Raw genomic sequence first — 13762 nt, forward strand, 5'->3', positions numbered from 1 at the left:
ACAAGATCAGATGTGCGTATCTCGTATTCCAAAATAAAAACAAGAAGCCGAAATCACAAAAAAATCTAAACGGCATATACCCGATCAGATGTGAAAATATTTTAATCTCACACCTGTACAACTTGCACATTCCAAATTTTCAATTTATGATGTGGTTTGACAATTAAGCAATGTGGGCTTAATTGTTATTTTTTAAAACAAAATAAAATTTAGGCTAGCTCAAAAGGTTGGGTTTGGCGCACCGAAAATAAAAATGATAGGACACATGGGTCGTTGTGCTTAATATATTAGAAGTTTATAACATAAACTAGATATCTGAGTGAATGTCCACGCTCCCCTGACCCAATACTGAATCCGTCCCTGCTCAGCTTGCACCACAACTCCTATATATGTGCACCCCCCCATACAAGAATGAAGTAATGGAGGACATGATGACTTGTTGACTTAAAAACGACGACTTGGTATAAATTCAATCAAGTTGAATATATTGCGGATTAGTGGATGCCATTGGCTTCATTACTCCATGCCGTCCCACTTACGAAGATAACATGCAAAAACACTGAATAGAGGTACTTACACATAGGGATTAAAGGCCTATAAATAATATTCTTGTTGTCATCAGCTAATTATTCTCAAAAACGAACTCAATGAAACCAATAATAATTTTCTTATCATCTTCATCTTCTATTCATTTCATAATCCATTCTCTAGTTATATTCCTCACTTGCACCGCGTATGCCGGAAATGAGACTGATTATCAGGCTTTGCAACAGATCAAGTTGATGATCACTAACGATCCGTATGGGGCGCTAACCTCATGGAATAATAATTCTCTTCATTTATGTGATTGGAATGGTGTTACTTGTGGGAAGCGGCATAGAAGAGTGAGTCGTATAGTACTGGAGTCACAAGGTTTGGAAGGCACGTTGTCTCCTCATGTAGGAAACCTTACCTTTCTTCGTTATTTAAGACTTAGGAACAACAATTTTCAAGGAGCCATCACTCATGAACTTGGTCGTCTATCCAGACTACGCTTCCTTTATTTGAGTGATAACAATTTCAGCGGGTTCATTCCTGCTAACATATCTGGTTGTTCTAGTCTTGAAGATCTTCGTCTTTCCTATAACGAGCTAGTTGGAAGTATTCCTAGTGAGATTAGTTTCCTCTCCAAACTTATTATTTTTTCGCTTATTGATAATAAGTTAACGGGTGGAATCCCATATTTCTTGGGGAATATTACATCAATAGAAGCAATAGGTGTTTCTTATAATCCTTTGGGTGGTAGCATTCCAGAATCCATAGGCAATCTGAAAACTTTAGGATACTTTGACTCCAATTTTTGTAATTTGACCGGAACCATCCCTCAATCCCTTTTTAACCTTTCATTCCTAGCTAATTTGAGTTTGGGTGAGAATCAATTGAGTGGCGGTCTACCTTCGGCCATAATGTTGCCTCATCTTGTCACTTTCCTCTTATGGAATAACCAACTAACTGGACCTATTCCACCATCCATTTCTAATTGCTCGAGACTAAAGATTCTCGAAGTTACTACAAATAAGTTTAGTGGGAAGTTGACAATCGATTTTTCAAAATTAAGAGATATTATGTATATACTCTTAGGTGGTAACCTCTTTGGAAGCAAAGAAGCGGATGAAATGAAGTTCATAGATTCAATGAAAAACTGCACAAGATTACATGAGTTGGACCTAGGTGAGTGCAAGTTTCAAGGAGTGCTCCCTAGATCAATAAGTAATCTTTCTAATCAACTTCAATTCCTAGCTTTAGGACAAAATCAGTTTCATGGAAACATCCCTGAATCAGTCGGTAATCTTGTTGGTTTGTCGCTTTTAATTTTAGGACCTAACCAATTCACGGGAAACATTCCCGCGTCCTTTGGAAACCTTCAAGTGCTTGAAGTCCTTCAATTAGATGGAAATGAACTTTCAGGGCCAATTCCTGATGTTATTGGAAATTTGTCAATGTTGATACTTCTTCGTTTAAGTTTCAACAAATTGGAAGGTCGTATTCCATCAAGTCTTGGAAACTGTCATCGTCTTTTAGATTTGTTCCTTAATAACAATAAACTTAACGGTGAAATACCTATACAAGTTTTCCAACTTTCATCTCTTTCCAAATCATTAGACCTTTCTCAAAATAACCTCTTTGGTTCACTTCCATCTGAGATTGGAAACCTTAACATGTTGAGTGAATTATATTTATCTGATAATAACTTATCTGGTAACATTCCTAGTCGCCTTGGTCATTGTGCTAGCCTTACCATGTTATCCCTCAAAGGCAACATATTTCAAGGTTCGATACCGCCATCATTTAGTTTATTGAAAGGATTGGTGAAACTCGATATTTCTCTAAATAACTTATCAGGCCAAATTCCTCAATTCTTAGAAGGGCTTTCTTTAGAATACTTGAACCTATCGTACAATGACTTTGAGAGTGAAGTACCAACGGTAGGAGTGTTCGCCAATGCAACCAGTTTCTCTGTTTTGGGCAATAGCAGGCTTTGTGGTGGCATTATTGAACTTAAATTACCGAAGTGCAAGCATACAAAAGAACATAAAAAGAGTTTTCCTCTATTTGCAATAGTCCTTTTGATTGCAACCACACTTTCTACCATAGCATGTTTATCATATGCTTGGTGTAAGAAGAAAGCCAAGAGGAACGTATCTCAATCATCAACGAGCTAACGATTCATGAAAATTTCATTCTATCAACTTCTAAAGGCTACAAATGGATTCTCTGAATCCAATTTGATTGGAAGTGGTGGCTTTAGTTCCGTTTATAAAGGAAGCCTTGAAGATGATAGGCTTGTTGCAGTCAAAGTTTTACATCTTCAGACTCGAGGAGCTCAAAGAAGCTTTATGAGGGAGTGTGAAGCATGGCGGAAAATTCGACACCGAAATTTATTGAAGATAATAACTTCTTGTTCAAGTGTTGACTTCCAAGGAAATGATTTCAAAGCTCTGGTATATGAACTCATGTCTAATGGAAGTTTACATGATTGGTTGCATTCAAGTGATCAAAGTGCATCGATATTGAGACTCAGCCTTCTTCAAATAACAAATATTCTTACAGATGTAGCATATGCACTTGATTATCTTCATAATCATTGCATACCAAATGTGGTTCATGGAGACTTGAAGCCTAGCAACATTCTACTTGATGATGATATGGTGGCTCATGTTGGAGATTTCGGATTAGCTCAACTTCTTGGATCTTCATACCCAAATAGCACAACTGGATTTAGAGGAACAATTGGTTATGCTCCTCCAGGTCATATTTATTTATAGACATTCGTAGGTACTTCTAGTATTGCCTATTTTTCTAAAATACTTGTTCATAAGTTGCAGAGTATGGACTCAGCCATGAAATGACAAGTAGCGGGGATGTCTACAGTTTTGGAATATTATTACTAGAGGCGATGACAGGGAAAAAGCCGACCGATGACATGTTTGTTGAAGGACTTAACCTTCATAAATTTTCTTCCATGGCTTTACCAGACGGTGCAACGGGTGTTATTGATGTTAACATTGAAAGTGTTTATCAAAGATGGTATGGCGTCAACAATGAAGTAGATGGAAAGAAAATAGAGGAGTGTGTGGCAGCAACGATCAAGATTGGAGTATTATGCTCGGTGGATTCCCCACTACAACGGATAAACATAGAAACAGTTGTTCATGAATTGCGGCGTATTCTGGATACACTTCAGAATATTGAGGTATAATTTCCATCTTTTTTACTTACCACAATTGAGAATCTTAGTTTGTGTTTAAAAGAAATAATCGATATCAAGTTGAGTCTAAACCTTGATTTCAATATTGATTGTAATAATAAATAACCCCTATTTATAATCATATAATCCTTAGCATATACAAACCCTTATTAGACCCAATTCCCAAACTAGCTAGTAGAAAAACTAACTCAAAAACCCAAGGTATGTTAAGTGTGACAATTAACTGTACTTGCACAAGATTTGCACTAACAATGCTCATTATTTTGAAAACTAATTTGTATGAATAAATCAACTGATATAACATTTTTGTCGCTCAAAAAAGTGTGTGTGTAATATATAAAACATTTGGACCACTTTATACATTATATATGTCATTAGTCTAACATTATCACTCCGACTCCATGCATGTTCACATTCTTTCAGGTGTACTACCAAGCTTGGTTGGAGTTGAAGAAATAATACCTAGGAGATTGTGTGTCACCACTACATACTTGTTGCTTTGCAAGACGTGCTATTTTGTTTGAATTTTATGTTGTGATAGTTAAAAGAATAAGTTGGCGGTGGTGCATATAAATGCATCATTTTTATGATATTAAAACAATAAAAACATGCAATATAAATGTTAGTTACACATGATTATATGCTCATAATGTAATTCCAGTATTGATGTAGTAAACAAAAAAAGTCGTAACAAAGTATCAAAATAATCAAGAATACGAGGCAGTGCCATGACGTTGGATGCCATGGTAAGACATGGATGTTCTTTAAGCAGGTGAAGCACTTCACACTGCAATATACCTACACAATATTCTACCCATAAAACAACTTAACCTATTTACACGGACGCTTGTCTTATTCCACCGCCATCCCAACTATCTATCCTTATAAAGTGATGCAAGTTCGAGTTCGGCCGATAAAGTTGGCATCTATAGTGTGCATTTCTCATTGATCTTGATTTAATTTACATTGAAATAGAATGTAAGCGGACAACAGACTGCATCACTAACCCGTATTTTTTAAGGTATATATGCCTGCTTAAATAAAATATTCGAAAATGAGTTAGGTATAAATTTAGTAAAAATCCAAATGGCAGAGAATGAAAGTAGGGATCTTGTTGACTTGCTTTTTCTTAAGGAAACCACGGCACTCTTAAAATTATTTATAGTAAACTAATTCTTTCTTTATAATATTAGTGTAGAGCGGCAGTCGGCAGATATAAATAATCACCAATAGGTAATAGTAAAGGAGTACTCTTAAATGGGGTTTTCTCTAAACACTACCTCTTTTAGGGGAACCCCTCTATATGCGATGCATATAGTCTATATAAAAATTCATTTTTTTTATAAAAATCATTGTAATATGTAATTGGCTCGATTTCAAATTCCAACTAAACAAATATAAATAAAATGATGTGTATATACACACATATAGTGACTGGTTCAAAAGAGAACCATAAAAAAGTGGGAAACTGAAAAACTATATATTTTACATGTAAAAAAATAATAAAAAATAATTTTTACATGTAAAAAAATCAGTTAAAAAAAGGTAAACAAATAGATTTCTTTAGAAAATTTTAAAAAAAGTTTATTAAAATATCTTCTACATATATTTTATAAGCAAAAGCTCTAAAAATATTTTATACTAAAACTAATTTTTGCATGTGAAATCTTGCTTTATATCATTATTTTTTACATGTAAAAGGGATGGTTTCTTAGTTCGCTGTTTTTTGGGAGTTCCTCATTGAACCCTCCCCTACACACACACACACACAACGAGTGATACAAATAAAATAAATATGAAAAATCTATCTGAACGGCAGCAACACCATCATCGTCGCCATTGTCCCTGCGTCTGACGCCCAACTTGCTCGCATCGTGGCCAAAATGTGATGGTGGTAGTTTGTACTCCTCATCACGCTGCCAGGCAGCCTCCCGCTCAATCATTCAGGCCATCTGACGCCGGAGCACTAACATCCCCTGCTCTAAGCTTCGGATCCAGATGTCAGTGGCGGCATCTAAACGCATGGTGCGATATGTATGCGGGACATGCTGCGGATCTGATACTTATATCCACACCATAACTAAACGTTAATAAATAGACGAAATAAAACGAATTTAAACGATTATAAAACATACAATGGCTGCTCCTAATTTACCTGCTCATCCTCCGATGCCCCCGCCCCCGCATCTGTGTCCACATGGGCCTTGTCGATATGCACCTCCGGTGCCCCCAATGGGGAGGCTCGACCAGTGGCATAGGGACATAAGCCGGAGCCCTTAACTATTGTACCAAGCGATCGTACTAAGGGTGTTCACGAGCTGGTTTTAAAGGTTTTTAAGTTAAACCGTAAACCAAGCCAACCGTAACATATAGATTAAAATTTAATCTATATAATGGTTTTAGTTTTGGTTGGATATATATGAAAATTTTAAAGTTTGTAAAAACATATATGAAAAATTTTAAAAAGAAAAATAAAAGAATTAACTCAAACTCAATCATATTTATATTTTAAAAATAGATATACCGTATATATGAAAATTTTAAAGTTTTTAAGAACATATATAAAATTAATTTAAAAAATAAAAACAAAAGAATTAACTCAACTGAATCAAATTTATATTCTAAAAATCGATATACCATAAAAAGTACCTTTGATTCAGTTTTCTGTTATTATCTTTACGTATAATGGAACATGACCCTAATTCAATAAACAAAAATACTTTGGCGTTGTGTTGTAGTTTTTCAATTATTCCCATAAGAGACTATCTTTAAATCGGTAACTGATAGAATGTGTTTGGTTCACTAATAATTAATAGAGTTTTTTAACAGTTAAATTTAAGAGACATGCTCAATGATACAAATTTCAGATGTTATCTTTTAATCAGCCAGACCTCTCTTAGATGGTATTTGTTTTTTCTAAAAAATGTATGCACAAGCTCTTTGTCTGTGCAGGCTCATTTGTCTGCGCCGCGCAGACATTGCCATCTACAGACTATTTGTTTTTTTGAAGATGTTTTATTTAAAAATGTCTGCGCGAACTCTTCTTGGAGCAAACTTTACCCATCACTTCTAAGATTTTCTAAGGTCTGCAGAGAAGTAAACACCACCACCGCCCACCATCCGCTAGCACTACCACCATCCAGCATCACCGTCCACCACCACCCACTACCACCGTTCGTACACTAGCACCAAATTATTTTAAAAGTCTACAGATCTTTAAAAACCAACAGTCTTCTTCTTGTAGATTACCGAGGTTTAGTCCACCTCTTCTCTTACAGCTGTCTACAAATGTCTGTAGACAGTAGACATTTTATCTTCGAAAAAACAAACAACACCTCAATGATTCAGCATGAGATTTCCAAACAGAAGTACTTTTGTATAAATGAACCAAATAACAAAATAAGACGGTGTTCAGAAATTTTTGAATGCTGTAAGTAGCAGATTGGGGGAGGGGGGGGGGGGGTTTATTAAGTTGGAATTTACAAATTCATTCTCTTCTAAATGAGAATGAATCAAAGAAGTGGTTGAAGACTTGGCTTAGAAAACGACAACATGAAAAAATTAAAACTGAGCCGCTATGAAACGAAAATAAAAGACCAAAAGGTATCTTGTGATCTTCAGTTTAGTTAGTCCCAGCAACTATATATTTTAGTTAAGTTTTAGTAACACACAAAAACTAAGGATAAAAGCCAACAATGATCCTTTGTGATCCTCATCTCGTATTCTTGAATTCAAAGCAACCAATCTCATCTTCCTCTCCTACCCATTTCCACTTTTATGCTCTTGTTATATTTCTAACTTCCACCATCATCTCAGCTTCCTATGCCAACGGAAATGACACCGATCATCACGCATTGCTCGAGATCAAGTCGATGATCACATCTGGAGCTCTATCCTCATGGAACACTTCTCTGCATTTCTGTGATTGGACCGGTGTTACATGTGGAAAGCGTCATAGAAGAGTGACTCGTTTGGTATTGAGATCGCAAGGTCTAGAAGGCTCTTTATCTCCTCACCTTGGGAACCTCAGCTTCCAACGTTTTCTTTCTCTCTCGAACAATAGCATTCAAGGAGCAATTCCTCATGAACTCGGTCGTCTTTCCCAACTACAGTTTCTTTATATGTCCAGTAACAAGTTCAATGGGGTCATTCCAGTTAACATATCTAGGTGTTCTAACCTTGAAGTGCTTAGTCTTTCCAATAACGAGCTAGTTGGAAGCATACCTGACGAGTTCGGTTTCCTCTCCAAACTTGCCATTGTTTATCTTGGTGATAATAAGTTAACAGGTCGAATCCCACCTTTCTTAACGAATATTACATCAATGGAAGTGTTCTCTATTACAAGAAATCCTTTGGGTGGCCAAATTCCAGACGCCATAGGTCATTGGAAAATTTTACTAGAATTTCACTCTGGTGGTTGTAAGTTATATGGAACAATCCCTTATTCCTTTTATAACCTTTCGCTCATGATTAACATTACCCTGGCAGATAATAATCTCACTGGTAGTCTTCCTCCAACCATTGGCACAATGCTCCCTAGTCTTGTCCGACTCCGATTATGGGGTAACAAGCTAACAGGACCTCTTCCACCATCTCTGTCTAACTGTTCAAGGTTAGGATATCTTGATATGGCTAAAAACAAGTTTAGTGGAAAGTTGACAATCGACTTTGCAAAATTAAGAGATATTTCTTACGTGCGTTTAAGCAATAACCTCTTTGGAAGCAAAGGAGATGACGAAATGAAGTTTATTGACTCTTTGAAAAACTGCACTAGATTAAGGAAGTTGATTCTTCACAAGTGCAAGTTTCAAGGATTGCTCCCTAGATCAATAGGTAATCTTTCTAGTCAACTCCAGCAACTTTATTTATATGGAAATCAATTAAACGGAAATCTCCCTAGTTCAGTCGGTAGTCTAGTTGGCTTAACTCGTTTACATTTACAAGGAAATCGTTTCGTAGGAAACATCCCCTCAACCATTGGCAATCTTCAAAAACTGCAAGTTGTTTATTTATATAAAAACCAGTTTTCAGGGCAGATTCCTGAAACCATGGGGAACTTAACATCACTGATCTTACTTGATTTATCTTCCAACATGTTAGAAGGGCTAATTCCATCAAATCTTGGAAATTGTCATATGTTGTTAGAGTTGAACGTCAATGACAATAAACTTACTGGGAAAATACCTACGCAACTTCTTCAACTTTCATCTTTTTCCAAAACATTGAATCTTTCTCAAAACAACCTGTTTGGTTCACTTCCAAACAAGGTTGGAGACCTCAACATGTTGACTGCTCTGGATTTATCTGATAATAATTTATCAGGTAACATTCCTAGTAGCCTTGGGGGTTGTGCTAGTCTTTCATAGTTATCCCTTAAAGGTAACTTCTTTCAAGGTATGATACCACTATCGCTAAGTTCGTTAAAAGGCTTGGTGGTACTTGATATTTCTCATAATAATTTATCAGGTCAAATTCCTCATTTCTTAGAATGGTTGTTTGTGCTAGATTATTTGAATCTATCATACAATAATTTCCAAGGTAAAGTATCAACGTCAGGAGTGTTTGCCAATGCAAGTGCATTCTCTATATTGGGGAACAGTAGGCTTTGTGGTGGCATTGTTGAACTTGGGCTACCCAAATGCAAGGAGTTAAACAAACATACAAAAAAGTTTCCTATTTTTGCAATAGTCATTTTGATTACATGCACATTTTCCACGATAACATGTTTAACATATGCTTGGTGTAAGAATAAAAGAAAGAGTCGATTATCTCAATCATCAAGGAACAAACAATTTTTGAAAGTTTCATATCACCAACTTCTTAAGGCTACAGATGGGTTCTCTGAAGCCAATTTGATTGGACATGGTGGGTTCAGTTCTGTTTATAAAGGAATCCTTGGTGAATATGATGATAGATTTGTCGCTGTCAAAGTTCTACATCTTCATAATTAAGGAGTTCAAAGAAGCTTTACGAGGGAGTGTGAAGCATGGAGGAACATTCGACACCGAAATTTGTTGAAGATAATTACCTCGTGCTCAAGCATTGACTTTCAAGGAAATGATTTCAAGGCCTTGGTATACGAGTTCATGCCTAAAGGGAGTTTGCATGATTGGTTGCACTCAAATGAAGGTACATCTAGGCTCAGCCTTCTTCAAAGAATAAATATTCTTATGGATGTAGCATGTGCATTTGATTATATGCACAATCATTGCATACCAACCCTTGTCCACGGCGACTTGAAACCTAGCAATGTTCTAGTCGATGATGATATGGTGGCTCATGTTGGAGACCTTGGTTTAGCTCGCTTTCATGGAACACATTCTTACCAAAACAGTTCAACCGGGATTAGAGGAACAATCGGTTATGCTCCTCCTGGTAATACTCATGTATTTAAAGTTGCTTATATTTACTTATATTCTAACCTTATTTTCTGAAGTACTTCTTTATAATTTGCAGAGTATGGACTCGGGAGTGAGATGACAAGTAATGGGGTCGTCTACAGTTTTGGAATATTATTACTAGAGGTGATGAGCGGGAAAAACCCAACTAGCAACATCGTTAATGAAGGCCTGAGTCTTCATAAATTTGCTTCCATGGCCTTGCAAGACCATGTAACCGATGCAATTGATGTTAACATTCTAAACTTTTATGAAGGTGTGACTAGCTTCAACAATGAAGCAAATGCAAAGAAAATAGAGGAATGTTTGACTTCAATAGTCAAGATTGGAGTATCATGCTCTCTGGATTCTCCACCACAACGCATGGATATTACAAAGGTTATACATGAATTGCAGCATATTATGGATTCACTTCAAAATATCCAGTTATAGTGTTCTCCTTTTGCTTTCCACTTTATAAAATCTTCATGTGTATTCATCATTTTCATCACTTGTTTGTATAATTTTGTTTTATCAACACCTTTAAGATTATATTTGTCACCAGGATATATTTGAGTGATATGTATACATTATATTATGAGTAAATTACGGTTTTGGTTCTTGTGATTTGTTCTTACTAACCATTTCAGGTTAACAAAAGATCTTTTAACAAATCAGGACTTAAATTTTAAATTCAATAACAATTTTTGGTATATAGTCCTAACCCACTTACACTTTTCAGTTAAATAAAGTCTGATGCCACTAGCATGAAAGACATTTTAGTCATTATATCAAATAACTACATTGTTAAGTTTATGTATATGTATTTATGTGATGTTATTATATTTTTGAAATTATGTATCTAGATTTTGTCTTTTTTTTAACTCATTTTGTTTATTTTTTTTATTTATTGTACAACTTATTATTTATTTCTCAAAAATAGCATACTCAAAGCAATAATACATTAGTAATGCATATTTTTCAATCGTTTAACCTCATGTATCATCAATACAATATGCTTAGAAGATATATATTTCTTTGTAAACGAATACTTACATTTTGCAATAAAAGTATAAATCTATCAAAAAACATTGAATACTATGTAAATTATTTTACTGGTTAAATATTTTATTACGATCTTCTTACCATAATATGCTATAGTGTTGCAATATATTTTGTCATATGGGTTAGAAGCATGGACCAAAATGGTGTCGTGATTTGTTAAAAGATTATTTTTTGGACTTAAATGATTAAAGAGCCCAAATCACCGGATCAAAGCCGCAATAGCGAAGCTTGGACTAAGAAACCAGGGGAGACTCAAAATGTATACAAAATTTCACAAACGAAGGGGGCCGTGCTCAAATTTTCTTCCGAAAACGGCTAAATTTACACTACGTATAAAAAATTTCGGCCGAAAATGACTAAATGTCACAATACATATAAAAAATTTTGGGCAAAAAAGACTAAATTTTACACTACGTATAAAAATTTTCGGTCAAAAACAGCGTATGAAAATTTTCACGTATGAAAATTTTCGGACGAAAACGGGTAATTTTACGTTATTACGTAAAAAATCCGGGGGGGCTGAGGCCTCCCGGACCCTAAGCAACCTTCGCCATTGCAAAACCATAATTATTATGTTTATTATGTTATTTATATTACATATTGACTCTTGCTGTCAGGTTTAATGCCAAGCTTGGATAGAAGATTTCACCTGTATGTATATATTACAAACAAATAAACGTACCGAGTAAAGTCTCACTCTTAGAAAAAACTATCGTACTAGAAGTGTGCAGCGGCTTGTTGTATCTTTGATCTATGTTACTTCGCAATAAATGTTAGTCATATTTTGCTTAATTACGTGACATATCACAGATGTATATATATAGTTCCGTGATGTAATAATTAAAGGAATGCTATGTATATTATCTTGTCGCATAACCATTAAGTGGTCTTAAACGGTTCTCGTTCATCAGGTTCAGTTAATTTAAGAAGTAGCGTATATAATGCTAGAACTAGAAGAAAACAATATTAGATGAAAATGTTGCTTACGGGGATGCAAACGATCCGAGCTGCTCGCGAGCTACTCAAGGTCGGCCATTTAACTTGGGACGTGTTAGAAAATCATATTCATAATAAATATAGCAAAATATTCAAATATACAATTAAACTCTTAAAACATATTTAGCTGTTGCTACCATCTATTCATCTCATCTTATATGTATCATTTATGCTTAAAATAACTTTTAATATGATATTTAACAATTAGCGAACCACAGGAACAGAAAATTGAGTCACCCAACCCAAGTATTCTTTTCTAAATAAATCAGCTGGAAGCAGAGGGGTGTCTTTTTTTTCTTTTTTCTTTTTTTTCTTTTTTGTTATTATTATTTTTTTAATATTGTGTCAAAAATGGTAATAAGATCGATACTCAAATTCTACGATATTATTAATTACAAATTCACAATTATCCAATACAAACAATGAAGAACAAACTCTCAAAAGACCGACTCGCTCAATAGATCATTAACACAATGATCTAATTCTCGCAACACATTTAATCTATCAGACTAAATGGTTCAACAAAACGATGAGCCAAAACCGTACCCTAGATTACAAATAACGTGTTTATTAGTTAGAATTAATTCATATTAGTTACTTAGAGTTTGTTATCAATTAGTTAGAATTAGTTTTTCTTTCCTTGCCTATAAATACTAGTTTGTAATCACTTTTACATTTGAAGGAGAATCATGATTTGAATTTTACAGAACTCAATAGGCGAAAGCATGAACTCTGATAGGCTTTGACAATTAAGCGTGTGAACCGACAAATAATAAGACCCGCACGTCTGTTAGAGATGAAGCGGGTCAACAAATAACCCGGGTACAACCCGCCTACAACATGGAAGCCCAAGCCCAGCAACTCCGGCTTCCAGCCCAAGTTCTAGCCAAGCCCAGCTACTCCAGCTTCGAAGCCCTTTTAGGTTGATCCATTCCTTCGGTTTTATGTTCGTGACACACAAAAATAAAAACAATAAAAAAAAAACTAAACAAACCCAAAGAAATAGATATTTTTTTTTCTTTGCTAGTAAATTTATCATTAAAATCAAAACGATTACAATAAAGTGAAATGATATAAAAACATATTTATATTTTCTTGATTAACAATTTTATTTATTGTTATACTGACTTACTTTTTAACATTAGAATTACATTTTAGCAATACTAAGCAAATACAATTAATTATAGATAATAACTAAAAATAGGGCAGCTTACTGTCTTAGTATATATATATATATATATATGTATAGTTATAGTTGCATTTAGTGGTAATAAAAGAGAACACTAATCATAATAATATAGTCAACCATTTAAAACCAAACCCTCACCAAAAAATTGATACATGAAAACGACTTATTCAAATCAGGCTATCTACATATATTCATCTACCATCTCAGTTAATATTATCTTATTTTAATTGTATATTCTGCTTTAATATATACACACTTATCCTTCTCACCCTTTTTATTTTTATAACCCTTTGTATTTTAATATTTTCCTAAAATTTTATAAAACTTATTCATTCATTTATTGATCAAAATACAAGTTTCTCTCATACCAGCTATTCTTGACACACA

The 13762-nt window shown here is 34.7% G+C and overlaps 2 pseudogenes; both read left to right on the forward strand.

The window, feature by feature from the left end:
* The first annotated feature begins 647 nt into the window (after window positions 1-647).
* On the forward strand, window positions 648-3739 carry LOC143620065 (uncharacterized; annotated as a pseudogene).
* Window positions 3740-7620: 3881 nt separating this feature from the next.
* On the forward strand, window positions 7621-10693 carry LOC143629168 (uncharacterized; annotated as a pseudogene).
* The last annotated feature ends 3069 nt before the right edge of the window (window positions 10694-13762 follow it).

Source organism: Bidens hawaiensis, unplaced genomic scaffold, assembly GCF_021521415.1.
Source record: "Bidens hawaiensis isolate Kalapana, Puna unplaced genomic scaffold, B.hawaiensis_p1.1 tig00000055_1, whole genome shotgun sequence".
In the NCBI taxonomy this organism is placed as follows: Eukaryota; Viridiplantae; Streptophyta; class Magnoliopsida; order Asterales; family Asteraceae; genus Bidens; species Bidens hawaiensis.